The sequence below is a fragment of the Sminthopsis crassicaudata genome, chromosome 1 (genome assembly GCF_048593235.1).
Source record: "Sminthopsis crassicaudata isolate SCR6 chromosome 1, ASM4859323v1, whole genome shotgun sequence".
In the NCBI taxonomy this organism is placed as follows: Eukaryota; Metazoa; Chordata; class Mammalia; order Dasyuromorphia; family Dasyuridae; genus Sminthopsis; species Sminthopsis crassicaudata.
In genome coordinates this window covers 453,695,566-453,719,960 of record NC_133617.1, presented here as the reverse complement: position 1 = coordinate 453,719,960, position 24,395 = coordinate 453,695,566, and the positions used below count along the sequence as shown (strand labels likewise).

General features: G+C 36.6%; 1 protein-coding gene across 21 annotated transcripts in view; it reads right to left on the bottom strand.

Annotated features, from left to right (window-relative positions):
- IFT74 (intraflagellar transport 74) overlaps positions 1 to 24,395 on the bottom strand; it is a 177,004-nt gene that overhangs the window by 108,947 nt on the left and 43,662 nt on the right. For 3 of the 21 annotated variants that reach the window (XR_012484574.1, XM_074280772.1, XM_074280780.1), the window contains exon 1: positions 18,247 to 18,500. The exons of 12 other annotated variants lie outside the window; for them this stretch is intronic. The gene's annotated coding sequence lies outside the window, so the exon portion shown is untranslated. Of the gene's footprint in view, positions 1 to 18,246; positions 18,511 to 24,395 lie in introns of those variants that run through there. 6 more of the 21 variants (XR_012484575.1, XM_074280783.1, XM_074280777.1 and 3 more) reach the window with 5 other exon arrangements.

The window sequence follows — 24,395 nt, the reverse complement described above, 5'->3', positions numbered from 1 at the left end:
TCTTTTGGCCAGGATTTGTGAATCAAAGGCCCTGGCATCCAGGAAAGACAACTTTGTCTGGGGAGATATCCCTCAACCAGGAGGGGCTGAGAATCTGAAAGGAATCACAGATAAATAGGAAATATAGTTTCTTAAAGGGACCACAACCTGCTTCAGTAGGGATACTAAGAACAGTAAAAAATTTTAAGGACAGAGGGAGGTAGTTTTGTTTGTTTTGTAATTTGACATTTGGAGAAAAAGGAAGTACAATGGCAGAATAGGTCAGAATACAGGAATCAATGAATAGGTCCTATGTTGTATATCCCATATGGATTCATTACTTCATTTGGGGTCATATAACTGAATGTGGGTTGCAAAATTATGATTATCATTAAATTTAGTATACATACTTTATATCCCAATATAGTCAGTCATATAAAAATTTCTTGGGCAAAAGGAGTAGCAAGTGGAAAAAGTTTAATAAGCCCTGCCTTAGACCACACCTCACCTTCATATTTCATTCAGCTGTCCATTCAAGTCATTATGTCATCTAGCTAAAAGTTGTCTTTTTCCTGCTTCTTCCAGACTTGGATAAGTATCCTCAACACTTGTCTGGGACATCAACTCTCTGAACTTCCAGAACATGAATTTTAGGTCTCTCATTCACTACCTCTACAACTGGAGGCATGTCACTTAAAGACGGTCATAGCCTTAGGTTCCTCCTCTGTAAAAGAAGGGACTACATGGCTTCTAAAATCTTTTTTTGTAGTGTTCACCTAATTGCTTTCCTACTAATTCCCATTCATCTAGATCCAATTCTTCTTCCAGAGAAAAACAAGGACATATGACACAGTTTTTAAAAGTTCAGTAATCTCCTCCAAAATTATAATCAGTCCTTGGCTTTTCATAACCTTGATGATGCTCTCTAAACATTTTCCTTGAACAGAAGGCGTTTGCCCCATTTCACTATAAGAGATTGCTGGTTTAGCCCTTAACAAGTTAAGTTCCTTATTTGTCTATTAGAACGCTCACTTAATCTTTAACAAAGTTTCCTTGTTACTCAGAGAGACTGAGATCTAGATCGGAGGCTTTTCCACTGGAATCAGGATCGCGTCTGTCCTTGTTTGGGCGCCAAATTGCCATGGTCCGGTCTAGCTCCTCTGAAGGGCTCAGAATAAGTCCTTGTCAGGATAAAGCAAAAGTCCTTGCCCCACATTGTGGATGCTAATAGGAGTGCTCCTCCTTGCCCTGGGAATGTGACCCAGGATTTCATTTCAGATTTGTATATGTGCAGTGCAAAACATTTCTGCATTCTCTGTGAATAACAAGGACTCTTTTAATCTTTATCTAACCCCTTGCCTCTACCCCTTACCATCTGTGCACCGAATGTTTCAGAAATATCTCCTGCTGATTTATTTGTCCCTGAGGCCCACTGTTGCCCATGCCTGAATGTTGCCAGAGCTGGATTTAACTTCACTTTCACCCCAGTGCAATGGATCTTTCCTGCTGATCTTCTAGGTTGTCTTGGACTGGAAAAGGACTTCATCTAGTCCTATTGTGGATTTTTCCGCTCCAGAATTAGTTCTAAAAATAGCTGCACAAAAACTCAGAAGCATAAGAAAATTCTTCCTCAACCCTTGGAGTGGCTTCCAACTTTTGCATAAAATAAATAGTCAAAAAATATGTTGGAAAAGTGTAATGTGCTGTTGTCTCCAAAAGCTGCTGATCGCTCTCTGGGAGGAGATCTGCTGTGTCAACTCAAATCTCTCAGACAGATTCTTCTTCCTGTAGAGAGCCGACTTCCCTTCCTGCAGAGAGCAGCCTCAAGTCTCATCCAGACAAAATTCTCTTTCCTCCCAGCTGCCCTCTTTTATCCTCCCAGAGAATGGGCATGGGATAATGTAAGGGCTTCTGGGAAAAATTACTTCAACCAATGAGCTTGCTCCTCCTAAACATGCAAGCTCCTCCCCAGGAATTCACAAGTCAAATTCCCAGTAAAGGCTGGAACTAGAAAATTGTTAAGTACCGACTTAGCACTTAGTAAAAACCTAATATCTCATTATCTCATTAGCACTTAGTAAGAACCTAACATTTTTTGTTTTTAAATCTGTTATTCTATGAAATCTAAGAAAATGACTAAGACAAAATAAGACAAACTTCTGGGTACAATGGCCAACAAGACAGCAAAGCAGAAATTTCCTTATGATGTTAAACTGACTTTATTCCCTTGTCAGAAAAAAGCACAACCAGCTATTACCAGGCATACCAATTTCCAGACTATCTTATTTGTATAGAGTGATTGTAAGGACAGAACTCTTTTTGCATTTTAAACAACATTTGAGATACTGATTAGCATATTTTTAGACAGATCTGGAACATGGACTGCCAGGTCTACATTTCATCTGGCTTGTAGATCCCCACCTTTATTTCCCTGATTTACCTGAGAAAACTCCCAAGGCTATATTTCCCCCTTTAAAAGATCTGCTTATTGGAGGCAGCTAAGTAATGCAGTGGATAGAGCGCCAGCCCTGAAATCAAGAGGACCTGATTCAAATCTGATCTCTGACACTTAACACTTCTCCTAGCTGTGTGACCCTGGGCAAGTCACTTAACTCCAATTGCCTCAGGGGAAAAAAAAATTCTGGACATGATGATCTTTGCTAAATTCTTTTCAGAAGTAAACGCACTCTCTCCTTTCTCACAGTGCCTTCTTTAATGGCTTGGTTTCTTTCTCCTTAACTCTAGTTAACTGGTTAGTCTGCTAAACTCTTCTTTGGACCTAACTTCCAGTAATTGACATACTTAGGCCTCATGGCATATTCCTTTAATAGATTCTCCCAAATCCCTTTCCTAGATAACTATATGCTCTCCCAACTCTATATTTGCCACTCCTGACACCTGTTGTGATATGGGAGCAACCTGCCAGTGACTATTGAATCTCTTCAAGTGAGAGGATGATGATGATACAAGGAGACTGAGAGGCAGTTGCTTTCTCTAACCTCTCTCCTCTTCTCTCTTGCCTCCAATTTATTTCATTCCTAATCCACAAGTTACAGCTGCAAAGACTGCTTTGCAACTCCTTCAAGTATTATGATTCACAGCTATGGAGGTTCTCAGAGAATTGACTTGACCTTTCACCTAGGCATGATCCTTAACAGGTGCCCATTTTATCTCTTATTTTAACAGTAACCTCTTCTAAATAAACCTTTCTTTTGACAAAGGGAATGACCACTGTGGATTTGTCATATTTATTTCAAACTAGGTATTGTTGCCCTGATCTATCATTACTTAGATCACAAAAACTATTCAAACCTCTTCAAAGTTATATGGGAAATTATATGGCAAAGATAAAGCCACTTCAGCTGTCTCCATGGTCTATTACATCTGGAATCAAATCAAAAGGTTAAGAAATAAAACCAAACCATGAATTGCCAGCTACCCTGAACTCACTCAACAATCTCTGTACCACATTATCTGCAACAAGGTTGCATGAGCCGAGCAGTCATAAGAATTCAACCCAACTCAGAGGTTTACAATTAAACCAAGGACATGACACATGGATTTGCAACAAAACTCAACTCCTTATATTAGTACCCACTCCCTCCTTCCAGTGCCAGGGAGACCTCACCTCCAGGCAGAAGAAATTTGCTCAAGCTATGACAGCCAACCAGTATCATTTGTAGAAAAAGGAAGTACAAGGGCAGAATAGGGCTTACTAAATCTCTGTAGGAAGCCAAGGGGCAGAGAAAAGGGATAGAACCTATGTCTCAGTTTGGGAAAAAAGCTCAACTCCCATACTACCATCCCACCCCCCCAAAGTTCTAGATATACAAACTACAGAAATCAACCTTCTAGCACCAATAAGGCAGGTCTCTGAAATGACAACTCTAAGCCAGAGATCTGAGGACTAGAGGGAGAGGGAAAAAATAATAGACATTGTTGTGGAAGCTATATGGAAGTGGTATGTGCAACATTTACACTAAGCCTAAGGAAAAAAATTTAGCATCCAGCTTCTGTTCCCAACATTCACTTCTGTCCCCACCAAGTCACTTGGGTCAAAGACCTAAACTAATGAATCATGAATTACCTGCATGGTAGAAAACTGAGGTGCTTAAGATCCAGTATCTAAGGCAACCACTATCAGAGGGGAAGATGTCAGAAAGTCAACAATAAGAGGAAAGAAGGGGGAGGAAGACTAAAATTACTAAAAAATTTCAAGAAGAAAACTCAAAGATCTTGAACATAAATAAATGAATCTATAGGAAGAACAATAACAACAGAAGCAAATATGGCTTCGAGACTTCCTGAAATGAATTCTGACATCTATGAAAAAATACTGCAAAAAAAAAAAAAAAAAAAAAATACAACATTTGAAGAGATAGAGGACTTTATTATAAAAGGTGAGAAAAATATAAACCACAAACTGTTCCTAAGAAGATCAAAAAAGAAAAGAAATGAAAATTATAAGAGCAGAATTTATATCATATACTACCAAAATAAGGGGTAGAATAAAAAAACCTAAATCTTCTCATAAATAAATAAATATACCTTTTGGCAAGGAAAAAGCCCTTGGGTATTCTTCACATGTGAACTGCTACCAAATTCCATCATTTGGTGCCCATAACAGTCTCTTCATTTGCCATCATCTCTTGTAAAGTACAAAAGGAAATGGTACTCTATTGAGGTAGCTATATAACAAAATGGTAGAAACTGCCTAGAGGAAGAGACCAGAATGTATTATCTTGGAGCACTATAAAGAATATAGAGAGAGACTAAATAATTCTAGAGGGAGGTCATGGAGCAGAGAATGCTATCTAGAATAGACAGAGAGAATTGATAATGAAGATAACGAGAAAAAGCCTCTTTGGAATGGAATGCAAAAAAAATGAAATCCATAAGAACAATGAGCAAGATTAATTGAAGAGGAGAGAAAGAGAGAAATTAGTTGATTAAGTGAGAGGAAGAAAGAAGAGTAAGAAGAAAGTAAATTATTAAAAAAAAAAAAAAAAAAACAAGCAAAACCCCAAAATAGGGGGATAATAAATGAGAGGAGTATAGAAAGAGAAAGAGACCCAATAGAAACAGGGTTAACCTTAAAAAATTAAGCTAAAGTAACTGAAAAATAAAAACCAACTACCCAACAACATAGAAATATTTGTAACAGGAAAATAAAATTATAAATTGAAAAAATATTAGCTATAAATGGAGGAAATTACAAATATAATTCTCACAATTTTAAATGTGAATAGACTAAAGAATTCAAAAAGATTAGTAGATTGGATAAGAAACAAAATTACAAAATCTGTTTTTAAGAAGAAACACATTTAAAAAATAAAAACACATGAAATGAAACTAAGAAATTGGAAAAAAAATTATTCTGCATTAATTGGATCCAAAAAAGCAGGCTTTGCAAATTATACTATCTTTTACAAAGCAAAAACAAAAATTTAAAACATAAAAAAGAATAAAAAAGAAAACTACATAATCATGAAAGGAACCATATATATATAAAACAAACATCTGTAATAAACTTTTACTCTTAAACTGATAAAACTGTAAATAAAGTGAAAACATAAAACAAAAAAGAATAATCAGAACATATGAGTACTAACAAAGCTGAAATCAGTAATAGATTAGAATAGAAAGTAACAGAATAATAACTAACTTCAAAACATAAAATACCTAAACTATCAGAAGACCAGATAGAAATTTTAAATAACCCAATCTTCAGCAAGGAAATAGATTCAGGATCTTTTCATTCATCTTTTCATGAGACATATATAACCTTACTGTCTGAATTAGGGAAATAAAATACAGAGAATGAAAAACTATAGGCAATATATCACTAATGAATATTGACTAAAAATTTAAAACAAAATTCTAAGAAACAGCAATAATAAAAAAAAAATCATTCATTATGACTAAGTGGGATTTATGCCAGGGATACGAGAATGGTTCAGCATTAGAGGACCAATTGATATAATCATATTAAAAAGCCAAATATCCAAAGCCACTCAATCATCTCAAAAGATGTGGAACAAACCTTTAATAAAGTACCTACCAAAACTAAATCAAACCAAAACTACAAAATGGAGGAATAGAGGGATTTTTTTCTATTACAAAAATAATTAAAACCAAAAGCAAGCATCAGATTTAGTAGGAATATACCAGAACTTTTCCCAATAAATAAAAATGAAGCAAGGATGCCTGTTCTCTATGCCAAAGGGTTATAAAACTGTGCATACCCTTCCATCCAACAATATTTCTATTAGGTCTGTATCCCAAAGATATGCAAAAAAAATCAGGAGTAACTTTTTTTTAATTTTTAAAGCTTTTTATTTTCAAAACATATGCATGGAAAATTGGACATTGACCTTTGCATAACCTCATATTTGTTCAGATTTTCCCCTCCTTCTCCCTACTCTCTCCCCTAGATGGCAAGCAATCCAATATATGTTAAAATGTATGTATGTTAAATCCAATATGTATAAACTTATTTATAAAATTCTCTTGCTGCACAAGAAAAATCAAATCAAAAAAAAAAAGAAAGAAAGCAAGCAAATGAGCAAGAAAACAAAATGCAAGTGAACAACAACAAAAAAGTGAGAATATTTTAATGGTGTGATCCACATTCAGTTACCACAGTCCTCTCTCTGGGTGTAGATGGCTCTCTTCATCACAAGATCATTTCAATTGAAATCAATCTTGTCTGCATTAGTTTTATTTGTATAAAAACTTTTAAACTTAATATAATCAAAATTATCTATGTGGTGTTCAATTATGAGTTCCAGTTCTTTTTTGGACACAAATCCTTTCCTTCTCCATAGATCTGAGAGGTATCCTATGTTCTTCTAATTTGCTTATTGTAATGTTCTGACTAGCTCGTTGGAGGTCCCCTGAATGAGGCTTGGTTTCAGCAGAAACATCACCACAAGAATAGTCAGGAATAAAGTCCAAAGTCTTTATTATCTCCTTCACTGTCTATCTCTTTTACCTACAGCCAGGGTAGCTTTCTGGAAGACCTTCAGATGGGCCTTGGTCTCAGTGGATAAGTGAAGGAGACAGGACAGCCACCATGAGGGTCTTTGTCTTCTGTATTCTAGCCTCCAGGCCTTTGTCTTCTCTGTCTATCCCAGAGTCTGTCTCCCTTCCCATATCTCTTAGCTCTTATATACTCTAAGCACATCATCATAGGTGTTAATCTTGTAGAATAGGTGTCAACTTGTAGAACTATACTAAGTACATGTAAACTAGAGAATTATTATCTTAATTTCAATGAGTTAACACCTTGTTGTAAGATTATTTGTTTCAAGTATACTTGGCCCTCTACAGCTTATAATATTCTTTATGCCTAAATCATGGACCCATTTTGATCTTATCTTGGTATATGGTGTTAAGTGTGGGTCCATATCTAATTTCTGCCATACTAATTTCCAGTTTTTCCCAACAGTTTTTTTCAAATAATGAATTCTTATCCCAAAAGTTGGTATCTTTGGGTTTGTCAAACACTAGATTGCTATAGTTGTACACTATTTTGTCCTGTGAACCTAACCTGTTCCACTGATCAACTAGTCTATTTCTTAGCCAATACTAAATGGTTTTGTTGACTGCTGCTTTATACTATAGTTTTAGGTCTGGCACAGGTAGGCCACCTTCATTAGCATTTTTTCTAGGTCTGTAAAATACTTTTTTGGAAATTTGAGGGACTTCCGGCCAAGATGGCGGCGTGGAGGCAGACAGCTGCTTGAGCTCCTCATTTTCTCTCAGAACTTACTTCATGACAAGCCTCTGACTTAATGCTTGACCCAGAAAGAAATCCACAAATTATCACCAAGAGAAGACATCCTTGAAAGTCGCCAGAAAAGGTCGGTGTTTGCTCGGGGGAGGGTCAATCAGACTGGGCGCAGACTGAGGGCAGACAGCCAGAGCAAGAGAGGCAGCTCACACAGCTCAGACCGGAGGGGGAGGGGTGTGATCTCTGCCGTTTCTGTGAAAGGGCTTTTGCCCCAGTGTGGATGCTCCGTCTTGGCAGCAAGCCAGGAGCGGTGGAGTGGGTGTAAACACCAGAGGTGAAGATTAAAACCCCAGAAAGCCAGCGTCTCTCAGAGCCCGGCCACCCCCAACCCCCACCTGGACTGACTCGGTGCGTTCTCGGAGCCTCAGAGCGCAGACTCAGTACAGTCATTGCTGTTCTGTTAGTGGCTCTCTGCTGCCCTACCCCCCAGTCTGTAGAGGAAGCCCATTAATACCATCCAGCCCCATCCCCCACAAAACAGACCAATTGTTTCTCTTGTCAGTTTGTTTTCTTTGATTCCTACTCTGACAAAATGAACAAAAAATTCAAAAGGGCTCTAACCATTGACAGCTTCTGTGTGGAGAGAGAGCAGACTTCAAATGCTGAGGAGACTAGGAACAGACTGTCCCCAGATGTATCCCCTGAGAGGGATATAAGCTGCTCCTTAATACAAAAGAACCTCATAGAGGAAATCAAAAAGGCTCTCACAAGAGAGCTGGAAGAGAAATGGGAAAAGGAAAGGGAAGCTTGGCAAGAGAGCCTGGAGAAGTCATCCCATGCATTCAAAGACAGAGTGGATAAAGAAATCAAATCATTGAGAAACAAGATTAGTGAGCTGGAAAAGGTAAACAACTCCAAGGAAAACAGGATTAGTGAGCTGGAAAAGGTAAACAACTCCAAGGAAAACAGGATTAGTGAGCTGGAAAAAGAAATCAGCTCTCTAAAAAATAAAATGGATAAAATGGAAAAAAATTCCATAGAAGATAAAAACTAATTTTTACAGTTAAAGGTTCTGATAAAGGCCTCATCTCCAAAATATACAAGAGAATTGACTTTAATTTAAAAGAAATCAAGCCATTCTCCAATTGATAAATGGTCAAAGGATATGAACAGACAATTTTCAGATGATGAAATTAAAACTATTTCCACTCATATGAAAGAGTGTTCCAAATCACTATTGATCAGAGAAATGCAAATTAAGACAACTCTGAGATATTATTACACACCTGTCAGATTGGCTAAGATGACAGGAACAAATAACGATGAATGTTGGAGGGGCTGTGGGAAAACTGGGACACTGATGCATTGTTGGTGGAGTTGTGAAAGAATCCAACCATTCTGGAGAGCAATCTGGAATTATGCCCAAAAAGTTATCAAAATGTGCATACCCTGTGATCTAGCAGTGCTACTACTGGGCTTATATCCCAAGGAAATACTAAAGAAGGGAAAGGGACCTGTATGTGCCAAAATGTTTGTGGCAGCCCTTTTTGTAGTGGCTAGAAACTGGAAAATGAATGGATGCCCATCAATTGGAGAATGGTTAGGTAAATTATGGTACATGAATGTTATGGAATGTTATTGTTCTGTAAGAAATGACCAACAGGAGGAATACAGAGAGGCTTGGAGAGACTTACATCCACTGATGCTGAGTGAAATGAGCAGAACTAGGAGATCATTATACAATTCAACAACAATACTATATGAGGATGTATTCTGATGGAAGTGGATATCTTCAACATAGAGAAGAGCTAATCCAATTCCAATTGATCAATGATGGACAGAATCAGCTACATCCAGAAAAGGAACACTGGGAAATGAGTGTAAACTGTGAGCTTTTTTTGTTTCTTTGTTTGTTTTTTTTGTTTTTCTTCCCAGATTATTTTTACCTTCCGAATACAATTCTTCATTTGCAACAACAACAACAAAGTTTGGTTCTGCACATATATATTGTACCTAGGATATACTATAAGATATTTAATATGTATGTGAATGCCTGCCATCTAGGGGAGGTGGTGGAGGGAAGAAGGGGAAAAATTCAGAACAGAAGGGAGTACAAGGAATAATGTTGTAAAAAAAAAAATACCTACGCATATGTACTGTCAAAAAAATGTTATAATTATAAAATTTTATAAAAATAAATAAGATGATAGGAAAAGATAATACCGAATGTTGGAGATGTGGGGAAAACTGGGACACTGATACATTGTTGGTGGAACTGTGAACAGATCCAACCATTCTGGAGAGCAATCTGGACCTATGTTCAAAAAGCTATCAAACTGCGTATACCCTTTAATCTAGTAGTGTTTCTACTCAGCCTATATCCCAAAGAGATCTTAAAGGAGGGAAACATGTGCAAAAATGTTTGTGGCAACAAACCAGAAACTGAATGGATGTCCATCAATTGGAGAATGGCTGAATAAATTATGATATATGAATGTTAGGGAACATTATTGTTCTGTAAGAAATGACCAGATGGATGATTTCAGAGAGGCCTAGAGAGACTTACATGAACTGATGTTAAATGAAATGAGCAGAACCAGGAGACCATTATACCTTGCAACAATTATATAATGATCAATTTTGATGGAGTGCTCTCACAATGAGAAGATTCAAACCAATACCAATTGTTCAATGATGAAGAGAGCCATCTACACCCAAAGAAAGGACAATGGGAGCTGTGTGTAGATTATAACATAGCATTCTCACTCTGTTATAGTTTGCTTGCATTTTGTTTTCTTTCTCAGTTTTTTTTTCCTCCTTCTTGATCTGATTTTTCTTGTATAAATATGTATACATATATTGGATTTAATATATATTTTAATATATTTAACATGTATTGGACTACCTGCCATCTAGGGGAGAAGTGGGGAGAAGGAGGGGATAATTTGGAACAGAAAGCTTTACAAGGGTCAATGTTGAAAAATTACCCATGCATATGTTTTGTAAAGAAAAAACTTTAATTTAAAATAAATGAATTTTTAAAAATTTAAAACCATTTATAAAATTTATAAAAAATAAAAAAAAAAATTAGGGGAAAATAGCCAAGTGTAGTGATACATGCTTGTAATCTCTATCTAGTACTAGGAGGCTTGAGTTTAGGAATTCTGAGCTGTTTTAGAGTTAAAGCTGGTGGGTGTCAAATGGTAAATTCCCATGTGGTAAATTCACTAATATAAAGAGCAGAACCACCAGACTGCCCTTTAAAGAGCTCAGGTCAAAATAGCCAGTATTGAAATGAAGTAATGAATAGCTACTGCATTTACAACCTAAAAATAGGGAGAACTAATTTCAAATAATAACAAATAGTAGAAAAGAGGGAAAGGGCTATAAAACTGAAGATAGGGAAAGTGTATCAAATTTCATTAAAGGGATAGAATTTCAAATTTAAATTCAAAGTCAGTGAGCCTGACATTGGTTTCTGGCAAATTCTAGAAAAAAATAATGGTTTGTAAGCAAATAGGGAAAGGATGAATACTGTGAACCAAGAGATTCATTAAGAACAAATAATTTCAGTCTAATGTAATTTCCTATTTAGCAGAATTGCTAAAGAAAATTATCAGGGAAATAGTAGAATTCAAAAAGGACATAAAATTTAAAAAATGAGACTCAAGATGAAATATCCTACAGTGGAACAAATACTAGCCTTGGAATCAGAAGCCCTACTTTAAAATTATTCCTTAGAAACTCTGTGTGTGAAACTGGATAAATAAGATATCCTTTTGAGGCCTTAATTTCCTTTTCTCTAAAATAAATGGGAAGAATGGCATCAGATGGCCTTTCCAGGTCAATTATCATAGAAGAAAATGCAGGGGACCCATGATTACTCTCTTAAAATATTTGAAGGAGCAGTAATGAACTGAACCAGCTACACCCAGTGGGAACTCTGGGAGATGACTATGAACCACTGCATGGAATTCCCAATCCCTCTAATTTTGTGCACCTACATTTTGGATTTCCTTCACAGGCTATTATATATTATATTATATTATATAGGTACACTATTTCAAAGTCCGATTCTTTTTGTACAGCAAAACAACTGTTTGGACATGTATTCATATATTGTATTTAATTTATACTTTAACATATTGAACATGTATTAGTAAACCTGCTATCTGGGTGGTGAGGGGGAAGGAGGGGAAAAATTAGAACAAAAGATTTGGCAACTGTCAATGTGAAATTACCCATGCATATATCTGGTAAATAAAAATTATTTTTAAAAAATAATATAAAACAAATCCAAATCTTTCTGTATATTCCTAAATGCACTGTCATCATTTCCTATATTAAAGAAATATTCCAACCATATTTAGTTATTTCAACTAGTCTAAAACAATATTCATCAATATGTTTGAAATATGTGATTTCCCTATTATTTTCTTTTCATTAAATCTATTTTAACTTTTACTTTGCCTGAGACCAAGGACTACTACCACTTTTTTCTCCAATAAATATTATTCCTGATCATTAAAAAAATGATAATTATATATATTTGAAGGGATCTATCATGCAATAATGGTCTGAACTTACTCTGCAGAAACCCACAAGACAGAAAGAAGATGTTGAATGCGCATTCCTGCATGTACTCTACCAGTATTGGCTTCTCTGATCTTTCTTGGAACAAAATATGCATTCTCTCAATTCTGTGTATTTTTACTGGTTCTATCCTTCCTTTTATCTATTTTCTGACTAAGTCTCAACTAAAATCTCATCTTCTGTAGGAAGAGGTGCATGATTTACCTTAATGCTGGAGCTTTCCCTTTAAGGTTATCTTCAATCTGTCCTATATTCATCTTGTCTTATACATGCTGTTTTCCTCATTAAATTGCAAAAAAAAAATTTTTTAATAAGAAACATATTATAGGAAGACATATAATGACATTAAGAGCAGATTGGCTACTCTTAAGTATTTTCTAACTAATTTTTTTCTGTCCATTTTCTTTTTATTTTATTTTATAATTATAACTTTTTTCTTTTGACAGTACATATGCATGGGTAATTTTTTACAACATTATCCCTTGCACTTACTTCTGTTCAGATTTTTTCCCTTCCTCCCCCAACCCCCTCCCCCAGATGGCAGGCAGTCTTATACATGTTAAATATATTACAATATATTCTAGATACAATATATGTGTGTAGAACCAAATTTCTTGTTGCACAGGAAGAATTGGATTCAGAAGGTAAAAATAACAGTTTACACTCATTTCCCAGTGTTCCTTTTCTGGATGTAGCTGATTCTGTCCATCATTGATCAATTGGAATTGGATTAGCTCTTCTCTATGTTGAAGATATCCACTTCCATCAGAATACATCCTCATACAGTATCACTGTTGAAGTGTATAATGATCTTCTGGTTCTGCTCGTTTCACTTAGCATCAGTTGATGTAAGTCTCTCCAAGCCTCTCTGTATTTCTCCTGTTGGTCATTTCTTATAGAACAATAATATTCCACAACATTCATATACCATAATTTACTCAACCATTCTCCAATTGATGGACATCCATTCATCTTCCAGCTTCTAGCCACTATGAAAAGGGCTGAAATGGCAAATTTTTTGAGGGTTACAACTGTTTTTGCCTTTTTTGTCTTGAATGCTTAGTCCCTGCTATATTATGCCTAATAAATACTAATTGACTTGAGGGATTTGATTTTAATTTTGGTTTTAATTAGGAGCTGGATTAGCTTGTCGATACTCTGAGATTCATTCCAATTCTGAGATTCTATATCTAGAAAAATGTTACTGAGCATATAGCAGCAATAATACTTTCTTATTATAGATAAAAACAAAAAAAACAAAACAAAAATGAATAACAAAATTCAAAGACCATAGCAGGAAAAAAAAAGCTTGCTAACTTAATTCCCTCCAGTTTTCTTACCCTTTCCATTAGAATATCACTGCCAAAGTAATTTGTCCGATTAATAAATTTCTATAAACTTCAGTTGTAATGTTCTCTCTAAAATGTAATATTCTCTGTTGAGGTTTTCTTGGGGCCTCTGAGGCAGCCTTCGTTTCAGTTCAGTAATCACCATACGAGTACAGCTGGGTATTAAAGTCCAAATCCTTTATTATCTCTTTCAAAGTCTTGTCTCCTTTCCTGGGGCCCTGTTAGCTTTCTTAGAAGCTATCTCTCTCCTTGATTCCGTGGGCTTGAGCTCCTGCCTCCTTCTCTGCCTTCTGAATCTCTCTGAATAACCAAAGGTTTGTACTTCAGCCTCCAGCCACAACAAAGGTGGAAGATGGAATGAATCTATCTCTGCCTCCGAGAGCTTCTAATGCACTTATCCTTTCTGGGCCTGAGAGCTTCTTGCTTATATGTCCTACACTGGGTATACACCAATCATATCACTAGGAAATTATTATTTGTTGTAGGATTAAATCAATGATAAACTAGATTTAACCATTGTCTCCTCAATTCCACTTAATACTTTATTTCAAGTTCTGGCCCATAACATCTCCTTGTAGGATTAAATCAATCATACTGAACCATGCTAAATTAGATAACTATTGTCTCTATCAACTCCACTGACTTAGTACCTTGTAAGAATCCTTTGTTTCAAGTTCAGAATTCTGGCCCATAACATCTCCCATTTTAGAACAAAGGTGGTCATGACCTCCCTGACTTCTTAAGAAGGCGAGAACCCAAGGAACCCAATCAGGAAGGGAGATAAAAACACCAAAGGAAATGGGAAATCAAATCAGATTTGTGGGTTTCTGAAGGGTATCACTCTTAAAACAGGTATACATAAATCCATCAATATAGGAGGTATTACACATAATTACAATAAATTACAAAAGCACATAGTTAACACAGGCTAGTAGTGATGTAACAAATAACATGAATCAACATGAGAATTATACATGTCTATAAGTGCTAGAAATAGTCCAAAAGGATCTATTGTCCATTACTTCATGTGCCAGGAATCCAATAATTCCTGCAAGTTTTAAAGTCCTGCAATAGTCTCATCTTGTGTTAGGGAATCCAATGATTCCTGCAGATTTTGTTCTTAGGTTTTCTCTTTTATTTTGAGGTTTTTCTCTTTTTTTGTGTCTCTCCAGGTAGGTGCTCGTTGGCACTCATCTTATTCCTTCTCCATCTGTAAAGATACAAGCAAACCCTTTCTCCCCCAAGTAGTTAACCTATCTAGTCCCTTCTATTTACCACTTTCTAAATCTCTTCTCATCACCTGGCAATTACATTTGAGCTGCTTGCACTGGACACTGTCCTTCTGTTGGGTTAAAAAAGTTTATATTCTCTCCAATTATAATCCCTCTCAGCCATGTGATTGCTTTTCGGCTGATTGATCATATCAGAGTCCTAAACTTCTAAAGGTGTAGCTGAAGCTGAGCCCCACTTCTCATTTCCCTGGGTTAATCTATATTCTGAGGCCCAGTGGAAACCTCAGTTGCATTTTAGACACAGGGTTTTAAATCTTCTCTCCCCCGTCTTCTCACTCTATCTCTAAACCTACATTGGGCTCTCAGTTGTCCTATTTTTCCACACTGAAAGCAAGGAGGAATTTCTCTGAAAGTCCCTTGTCAAGAGGGACCCTGTCTTCCCATGTTCATCATCATAGCCTGGTTATAATAAGCATTTGTGCTCACTGTGGCACAACGTCTTATTTTCTCCTTTAAAGGAGCATCTTACTGTAGTCCCCATATAATTCTTCTGCAAACCTTATTAGCATTTTCCTTAGCCAGTTGTCTTAACATAATTCTTGTAGTTGCATTTTCTCCAATAGTTCGTGTCTGCAAACGCCCCAATCAGCAATGGGTTCGTTGGAACCTTGCTCTATTTTTGTGACGGTTTTCCCCTCCATCTTTCCCTGGGAGAGTGCTCCAAACTTTTATTGCAGCAGTGGCAATTTGTTCATAAGCTGCTATGAGGTAATTTGTCTTCGTATTGACCTTCACTTGCTAGTTGGTCAAGTGATCTATACGTTAATTCCAATTTGCTTTTTGTTTTGGGCTTGTATCCTGCATAATTCACCATGATTTGAAAGCCACAAGTCTTGTCCAGATTCTAAACATGTCCTTGCTGTGGATTCCCAATCACTAGGGGTTAAGGTTTCATAAGCCAAATTCTCTAGTAACATCTTAACGTAAGCCAATGTAGCCCCATAAAATGTGCAACCCTTTTGCAAATCCTTAATTTTTTCCAGATCATAAGGAGTGTATCTTCTCCATTGTTGATCTGAAGAGTCAAACTCTTAAATCACAGTGTATACATTTATTAAATCAGATACATCCTGTCCTTTTTGTGCCTTAACCAGTGCCTTTTGTAATCTTGTCATAGGCTGCTTCATAGGTAGTACTGATTTTGTTACTGTCTCTCCCCCTCCTTCTTCTTCCCCCACCCATGAAGGGTTAATTGAGGGGGGAGGGTCATGAGATGGGGAATGCCCTAAAAGCTTCTGCTGTGAAGCACTACACTCAGAATTGTACTTAACTCTATTCTTATCTGAATCTTCATCCTTTTCACCTAGTTTATCTGGATCCTCCCCCTCCTGCTCTTTCTTCTTTTTCCTTATTCCATAACTTATATAATTTCCTAAAGGCAGTTGTATTAAATTATATGTATAAAATGTTTCTTTGGAAATTGAGTCAGGTCCATTATCACTGTAGTATTGACATAGTTGTCCTCCTGCTAATTTCCACTTGTCAGGATTCAATTCTTTTTCCTTAGAGAACCAAGGAAATATGTACTGTACTGTTTCTAAAAGTTCAATGTTCTGCTCCAGAGTTACAATCAAACCTTGGCTTTTCATAAGTCTGACAATGTTCTCTACACATTTTCCTTGAATTGGAAAAGGCTGTTTTCTAAACATCTGTCCCATTTTACCTGAAATATTACTTTAACCCTTAACAAAGTTTCCTTGTCTATTTTTGAATTCACCCTAATTTCTGGGTCACAGGTATGAAGGTTCTTAGTACCTTGTAAGAATCCTTTGTTTCAAGTTCTGAGTTCTGACCCATAACATTCAGTAATTTTCAAGAATATAAATTCCTTACTCTAATACCCAAGAGCTTCCAAAGATAATTCTAATTTAATTTTTATTTCACATCTTCACTCCCTTTACTCTGTAGCCAAATTGGCCGACTAACAATTTCTTGCCCTTATTCTGTCTTGTCTCCTTGTAAAAAACTCTCCCATCTGGCAGCCTACTTACCTACTGAAATTCTTCCTTCAAGTTCAAGTACCACAGTTATAGAGATGACTACTTCATTGCCAAATCTCTTATTCCAGTTCACTTTCTCCTCCACATGTCTATAAGGTAGTGTTCTATAATTATCTATATACTTTTCACCTGTATATTAGATGGTGAACTCCACAAAGATGCTAATAGTTGCTTTTTGTTTCTCTGTTTTTAAGTTTTCCTAATACTGGTCTTTACCAGTATTTACATCTTGCCCAAAGGAGGCTTTAATAAATCTTTGTTGGTTGAAAGAGAGTTTGGTCAAAAAATTTTCTTCACTGCTGGCTTGGCCACAACTAACAACGGGTTTTTAGAAACACCAACCCATTATTTTTCTTTTTAGGAAAAAACTACTGTACGTAAATGTGGTGGGACTTAAACTTTTTTCTTTTCAATTACAAAAAGTTTGTGAAAAACAAAATCTCAGGCGGATTAAAAATGGAAATATAAAATCAAATCAACTAGCATTTATTTTGCGCTTCTACTACGTGGCAAGTACAGAGCTAAATGCTAAGTATACAAAGAAAGGCAAAAAAAAAAAACAACCCAAAACAACAACGACAACAAAAAAAGACCCTACTACCACGGAGCTTATATTCTAGTTGGGGAGAAAAAAAGTAAAGCAATCAGTACAAAAAAGACATACACAGAGTAAATTGTATTTACTCCCCAAGGGAAATCACTTATTTATTAAGATGTCTGGGGAAAACCACCAGGACTCAAGAAGTCTGGATTCTAGTACCGACTCAGCTGTGGGCTAGTGGTGAGATCTTGGAGCGGGCACAAAGTCAGAAACAAACCCAAAACAATCGAATGCTGAACCTACTGCCCTCCATCACCTTTTCCAGCTCTGAAATTCTGTACTTTTTGCGTCTTGGCTTTTAAAAAAATTCCTAGAACCCAAGTGTTTATTTTTCTTCATTTTTATTCTCAAGCCTTACAGCCTTCAGCAAAACTTTCCCAGCTCTTCAACTACTCCCTCCCTACCCCAAGGCACCCTAAAAACAATTAGTTGGGAGCCAGTGAGGTGGAAGAGACCTAGGCCGAATATTTCCGATTTCAGGAATGGGGTGCGTGGCCAGAGCTTGGAAACCGAGTCCGAGGGTAGAGGAAATTGGCCTGGGGAGATTATGGGTGGGGGGAGGGAGGGAAGAAATTATACGTTAGGAGGCTGAGGAGAGAGAGAACAGGGTGGGGAGAGAGATAATGCGACGCTAGGAGATGTGCTAGATGTGTAAGGAGGCAAACAGGGGGTGTGAGATAGATTAAAGATGGCTTACCTGTCCCAGATCTAGGAGTTATGGTGAATTGAGAGAACTAGAGCGTTCCTCCCTCCTTCTTCGGCTCGATCCCTCCTTCACCCACCCTCAGCACAGTTTCTGCTCGTAGAGGCCCTCGGAACAGCTACAGAGGCTTCCAACACCCCAGAAGCCTTAGGCGGAGAGCCTGTATCCAGGCAACCAGAAAAACAGCCCTACACAGCTCCACCATTCCAGAGCAGTTCCTCTCCTTTTGCCCCTCCCCTTCTCTTTACTCCTCCCCCAGCCTTCTCTCCGCTCAAAAACAAAGTAGCACTTGATTCTCGCGAGATGAGTGACCTTGCCATAATTCTTTTCCTGTATGCTAATATTTTCCTAAAGGAGGAAAGAAAGGGATGGCGAGAGGAGGAAGTGGAACTTCTCTGATAACTCAATCTAGTAGCAGTTTTAAGTTCTAAAGGAGACTACTTACTTGTCTAAGTATGCAGACGAATATACACGCAGAAAAATATATACACATTCGTGCATATACATACACATATACTTACATGTGAAAATACACTTACAAATACATATAAACATACAGTGCATATACACATATATTACAATACATATGCACTAATATGCATATGCTACACAATGCATGCATATATCTAGGACACATAACACACATATAGTACACATACACATGCATACCCATATACATACATATAAACATATATCTATATATAAATTTATGTGTGTGTATATGCATCCATATACACAATCACATACATTTATACTTAAGCTCAGTCTTCAGGAAGGATGGTATAAAGCAAACTGTGCATGCTCCTAAGGACCAGGCTGTCACTGACTATTAATTCCCCCTAACCATTGATTAAATACAGCCAGGCTAAATACAAAATAGTTTAGGAATCAGGTACAGCAAGAGGATCTTAATCTGGAATCTGTGAACTTGTTTTTTTTTTTTTTTTTTTTTTTTTCATAAATGCACTTCAGTATAATTGATTTCCTTTATAATCTTACTTATATAATTTTGTGTATTTAAAAACACTGTTCTGAAAAGGGGTCTATAGACTTCACCAGATCACCAAAGGGTCCATAACATCCAAGATGTGGAAGATAAAGCTTGACCTATTTTTAATGAAAAGATTCTACATGGTAAAAGTGAGAAAGGAGTTCATTCAGGACAAAGAAATATGAGGGAGGGAGAGCAAGAAGGCCAGTTTGGCTACGCAGTTAACAGTGTGGGAAGAGGAGTTCAGGAAATTAAGAGGCTGAAAACATAATTTGGGGCCAAGTGCTAAAGCCTTTTTAAAACAATTTATGAAATCTTTTTCTGTTTTTTTTTATTATAGCTTTTTATTGACAGAACATATGCATGGGTAATTTTTACAACATTGTCCCTTGCACTCACTTCTGTTCCAACTTTTCCCTTTCCTCCCTTCACCCCCTCCCCTAGATAGCAGGCAGTCATGTTAAAGTATATCTTAGATACAATCAATATATGTGTACAGATCTGTGCAGTTCTCTTGTTGCACAAGAAAAATTGGATTCAGAAGCTAAAAATAACCTGGGAAGAAAAACAAAAATGCAAATAGTCCACATAAATTTCCCAGTGTTTCTTCTCTGGGTGTAGTTGATTCTGTCCATATGAAATCTATTTCAAATAATATAATATGATCAAATGAGAAATCATTTTAAAAGTGATTAGCACAGTGTCTGACACTGAATAGATGCTGAACAAATGTTTCCTTCCTTTTGCTTATTAAGTTTAAACAGTGACAGATCTATGCTAACAGGAAATGACCTTGGTAGCTATGGGGAAGTTGGATTGAAGTAGGAAGACACTCTAAGTAAGGAAATGACAGGAAAATATCCAAATGGTCAAGTTGAGAGGTGATAAGGACCTGAATTAAGAATTTCTTAAGGACAGAGACGATAAATGCAGAAGATACTGGGGAACTAAAAGCAATTATTTGGCAGCTGATTCTATATGTAGGGTAACAGAATGGAGAATTTTTTTAAACAATTGAAAAACTTATTAGTATGGTGATATTCTTTACAGAAATATGGAAGTTTAGAAGAGGATTTGAGGTAAATAATAGCAGCTAGCATTTGTATAGTATCTTAAGGTACGCAAAGCACCTCACATGTTATCTGATTTAATTGTCACAACAATCTTAGAACATAAGTGATATTATTATCCACATTTTATAAGTGAGAAAAAGAAGTTCAGAAAGGTTAAGTGCAAGGTCACACAGTTAATATCTGAAATGGAATGTGAACTTAGGTTTTCCTAACTCCAGATACAATATTCAGTCTACTGTGTCACCTAGCTGTTTTCAGAAAATAAAACTTTTTGATATTTTAAATTTGATATAAGTTCAACATATCTATGAGACATCAGTCAAATTTAAAATATTTAATAGGTAATGTTGAACTAGAGCTCAGAAAACCACCACCACCACAACAAAAAACAACTTAAGAGTTGTATATATAGATCTGGGAGTCAACTGTATAGGTGCTAATTAAATCTATGGGAACTGAAGAGGTCACTTGAGAGAAAAGAAGAGAACCCAGGAAAAAAAACCTAGGGGTAAACCTGATATAAAGAGGATTGATGTGGAGGATGATCCAGCAAAGGTATTGAGGTTTGAGGAAGAGGATGAGAATAATATCAAGAATCAAAAGCTAGAGAAGAAAAAATATACAGCATGAGACGATGATCAACCAAAAATTGCTGCAAAGTGCTCACAAACGATAAGGACTGAGGGAAAAAAAAACCACACACACACATTAAATATGCCAGTTAAGATGTTTGTAATTCTGGAAATATCAATTGCAGTTGAGAGAGTTGAGAGTTGAAAATGTATAGGATATAAAGATCCTAACTCAAAATGACTACTCAAGAGACCTCTCAAAGTGAAGGTAGAAAGCCTTTTATTAGAATCTCTGTCAGAAGCAGGCAGTCCTCTCCTGGAAAGTCCAGTGTGAGGAGACAGATTTTACAGAAGCAGAAGCATTGGTTATATGGCATAAAACCAAAGACCACCCACCACCCACTGACCTTAAAACTAATTGATCTATACATGTGGAGTGATAATAAGTTGGCTAAACTGGCTGGGGAGGGGTGCTAGTTGCATAAGGGGATTTCTAAGTTTAATTTCTTTAGGTTTATGTGATTTCTAGGAAATCAAAACTGAGGCCTAAGGTTTCACATACTTTAGTAGATAGTTTTCTGAGAAACCACATTACTTGCCCTACACAGAGGTTAGACTTTAAAGATTAAGAAGTGAGTGAGGAAAAACAGGACTTGGAGGTAATGAGTGCAGACATCTTTATTTCCCATGAGTTTGCCTGAGAAAGGAAGGAGAGATATAGGATATTACATTGAGAGGATGCTACTGAGGGGGGTGTGAACCCTGAATCTGTGTCCCTTTTAATCTTCAAAAGAAGGGAGATTCGAGATCTCAAGCTCTCCCCTGGAAAAGCATCTCTCCCAGACAACACCCTCTTAAGTGGTCTCATTCAGTTGGAGATCTCAGCCTAATATTCCTATTGAGTGGCTTGAAACTCCAAGATAAATACTCTCTTTTCAACTGGAAATCTAGACCTGGGGGCATTGACAACATTGAGGGATTGTCATTCAATTTTGAATGAAAGCCATAGCCTCAGACTGCTAATAAAAGACAATTCTGAATTCCAAATCTCTGCAGAACTCTGAAACAGGATTATGCTTTATCAAGGACTCTCTTCTTGGCACAGCTGTCTACCAAAACTCTTGCCCATTGTAAAGATATTATCTTCTCAGTGTTAACCTTTGTCATTTTCCCTGACAGGACCTTACCCACTGAAAAATCTGTCTTTCTAGCAAAGCTGGCTTCTCAGTGCCAATAAAATTCCCTTTTGCCTCAGATTTTCAGGTTTGCAAATTCTTTCCCATTGGACCTTCACCCACCAGAGGGGATTCCCCACATCAATTCTCACACCTCTTCACTACCACTAGCACCACAACACTAGGATTTGATAAGATTTTTTTTTAAGGATGAAACAAACTTGGAAATATTTGTATGAAGCATGGAAGGAACCTGTAGTTAGGGATAGGCATATTATTAGAAAAAAAGCATCATTGAGGGAGCATTTATGAGAGAAGGGAAGTATTAGGGATCAAGGATACATGTAGAGGGATTAATTTTGGTGTGTTGAAAAGCCACCTTACTATCACAGACATTAGAGGACAATGCCAAAGGATGAAGAAGAGAGAAAGAAAAAGAGCTTTTAGTAATTGATCTTCATGGAATATTATGTATTTAAGAAGTAATAAATATGAACAATTCAGAAAAGCATGGGAATGTATGACCTGATGCAAAATAATTGGAACTAGGGAAACAATATATATGTAGATTGTGTATTGTAAGTGGATATATAGATAGCTATGCACATACAAAGGAACTACAATAATGTAATTTTTTTTTTTAATTTAAATACCATGTATAACAATTAGTCAAGTAATTGACCTTCTACAGGAAGTGAGAAAATGAATGTTCTTCCCTTTTTTTTCCCAAAGGTGAGGGACAATTGTTAGGATTCTTACAAGGCGCTAAGTCAGTTATCTAGTTTATCGTGGTACTTAACAGTTCTCTAGTTCACTAATGTACTTAGTACTTATTAGAGTTCTACAAGATTCACACCTTTAAGAGAGCATATATAAGTTAGGAGCCTCAACCAAGATTCAGTCTGGGACATTCAGAAGTCAGAGAAGCCCACAAGAAGCTCAGAGCCTCAGCCAGGATTCAGTGGAGGATATTCACAAGCCAGAGAAGGCAGTTTAGCTCTTGGAACCAAAACTACAGAAGGCCTCCAGAAAACTAGCTGAGCCCCAAGTGAAGGAGAAGACTTTAAAGGAGACAATAAAGGACTTGGACTTTAACTCCTGGCTGCATTTGGGGTGATACTCTGAACTGAAACGAAGGCTGCCTCCCAGAAGCCTCCCCAAAAAACCTGATCCCAGAGAACATTACATTTTAGAGAAGAATATTACGGACAATAAGTGCAGAACGTTGCATATACTATCAAACTTGGTTGCTGTCTTGATTCTGATGAACTAATTATTTTTTCCTTTTTTTTTTTTTTTTATGTTATAATAGCTCCCCCTCTGGAGCTACTTCTTTAAATATCATTTAAGTTATCACTCAAAGTTTCCACAGGGCAGCTGATTGATTACTGAGTTTTAAAAGTAAATTTTGAGGGGCTGTGTGTGGTTTCTAATACTGTATTAGTAATACTAATTAATTCTTAGAAGGCATATTTATTAAGCAGGTATAATAAGCCCAGGTATTGTAGAAACAGTTCTTCTAAACTGGTGGCAAATTCTCCCTTTGGACTCACAAAATCTCTGGGAAGGGGCTTCAGATGAATAAAAAATGATAAAGTACACATGTAGGGAACTTGTATGCTAAAAAGAGTAATTTACAATACCATGTTACTGGAAGGGAAGATTGGAACTGCTGGTGAAATAGTCATACATTGATTACCTGACAGCTTCCATTTTCCCATCTTCTTGGCCATTTACTAAAAAAATGCCATTTTGCCCCCATCCAAGTCTTTGACTTCTTTGAATCTATCTAAGGAACCTTTGGGCCTCTACAAATTCCTGCCCTAGATTGTAAGAAAAACGCTTAGCCCAAATATTAGACAGACAGAAAAGCATCTCAATAAAAGTGTTACACTGGGTGAAAGCTGGGGAAGTGATAGTATTACTAGAAAACTGCCATTAAGGGAAACCTTTTCTGGTCTTCTTGGTTATTAGTACTTTTCATCTATCCCCAATTTCTAATTGCTTGGGACTTATTTCATATTACTTATAAGAAAACATTGTTGTTCCCCTCATTACAATGCATGCTACTTGAAGGCAAGGACTGATTTTTGTCTTTGTACTCCTATGCTTAGCACAGTGTTTGCTGAATAATGGTTACTGATACTAAAGAGAAATAGCCATTTTCTTTAATATTTTAGGGTCTTATGCCTTTCTATTGTACGCAAGGTCATTTAGTTAGGATTACTAGTTATGATCAGAATCAGTCATCTTCAGGTTTCTGCTACTTGTTACTTTCCTGGGTAAATCCTCTGGGTCTGTTTCCACATCTCTTAAATAAAGGATTGCACTA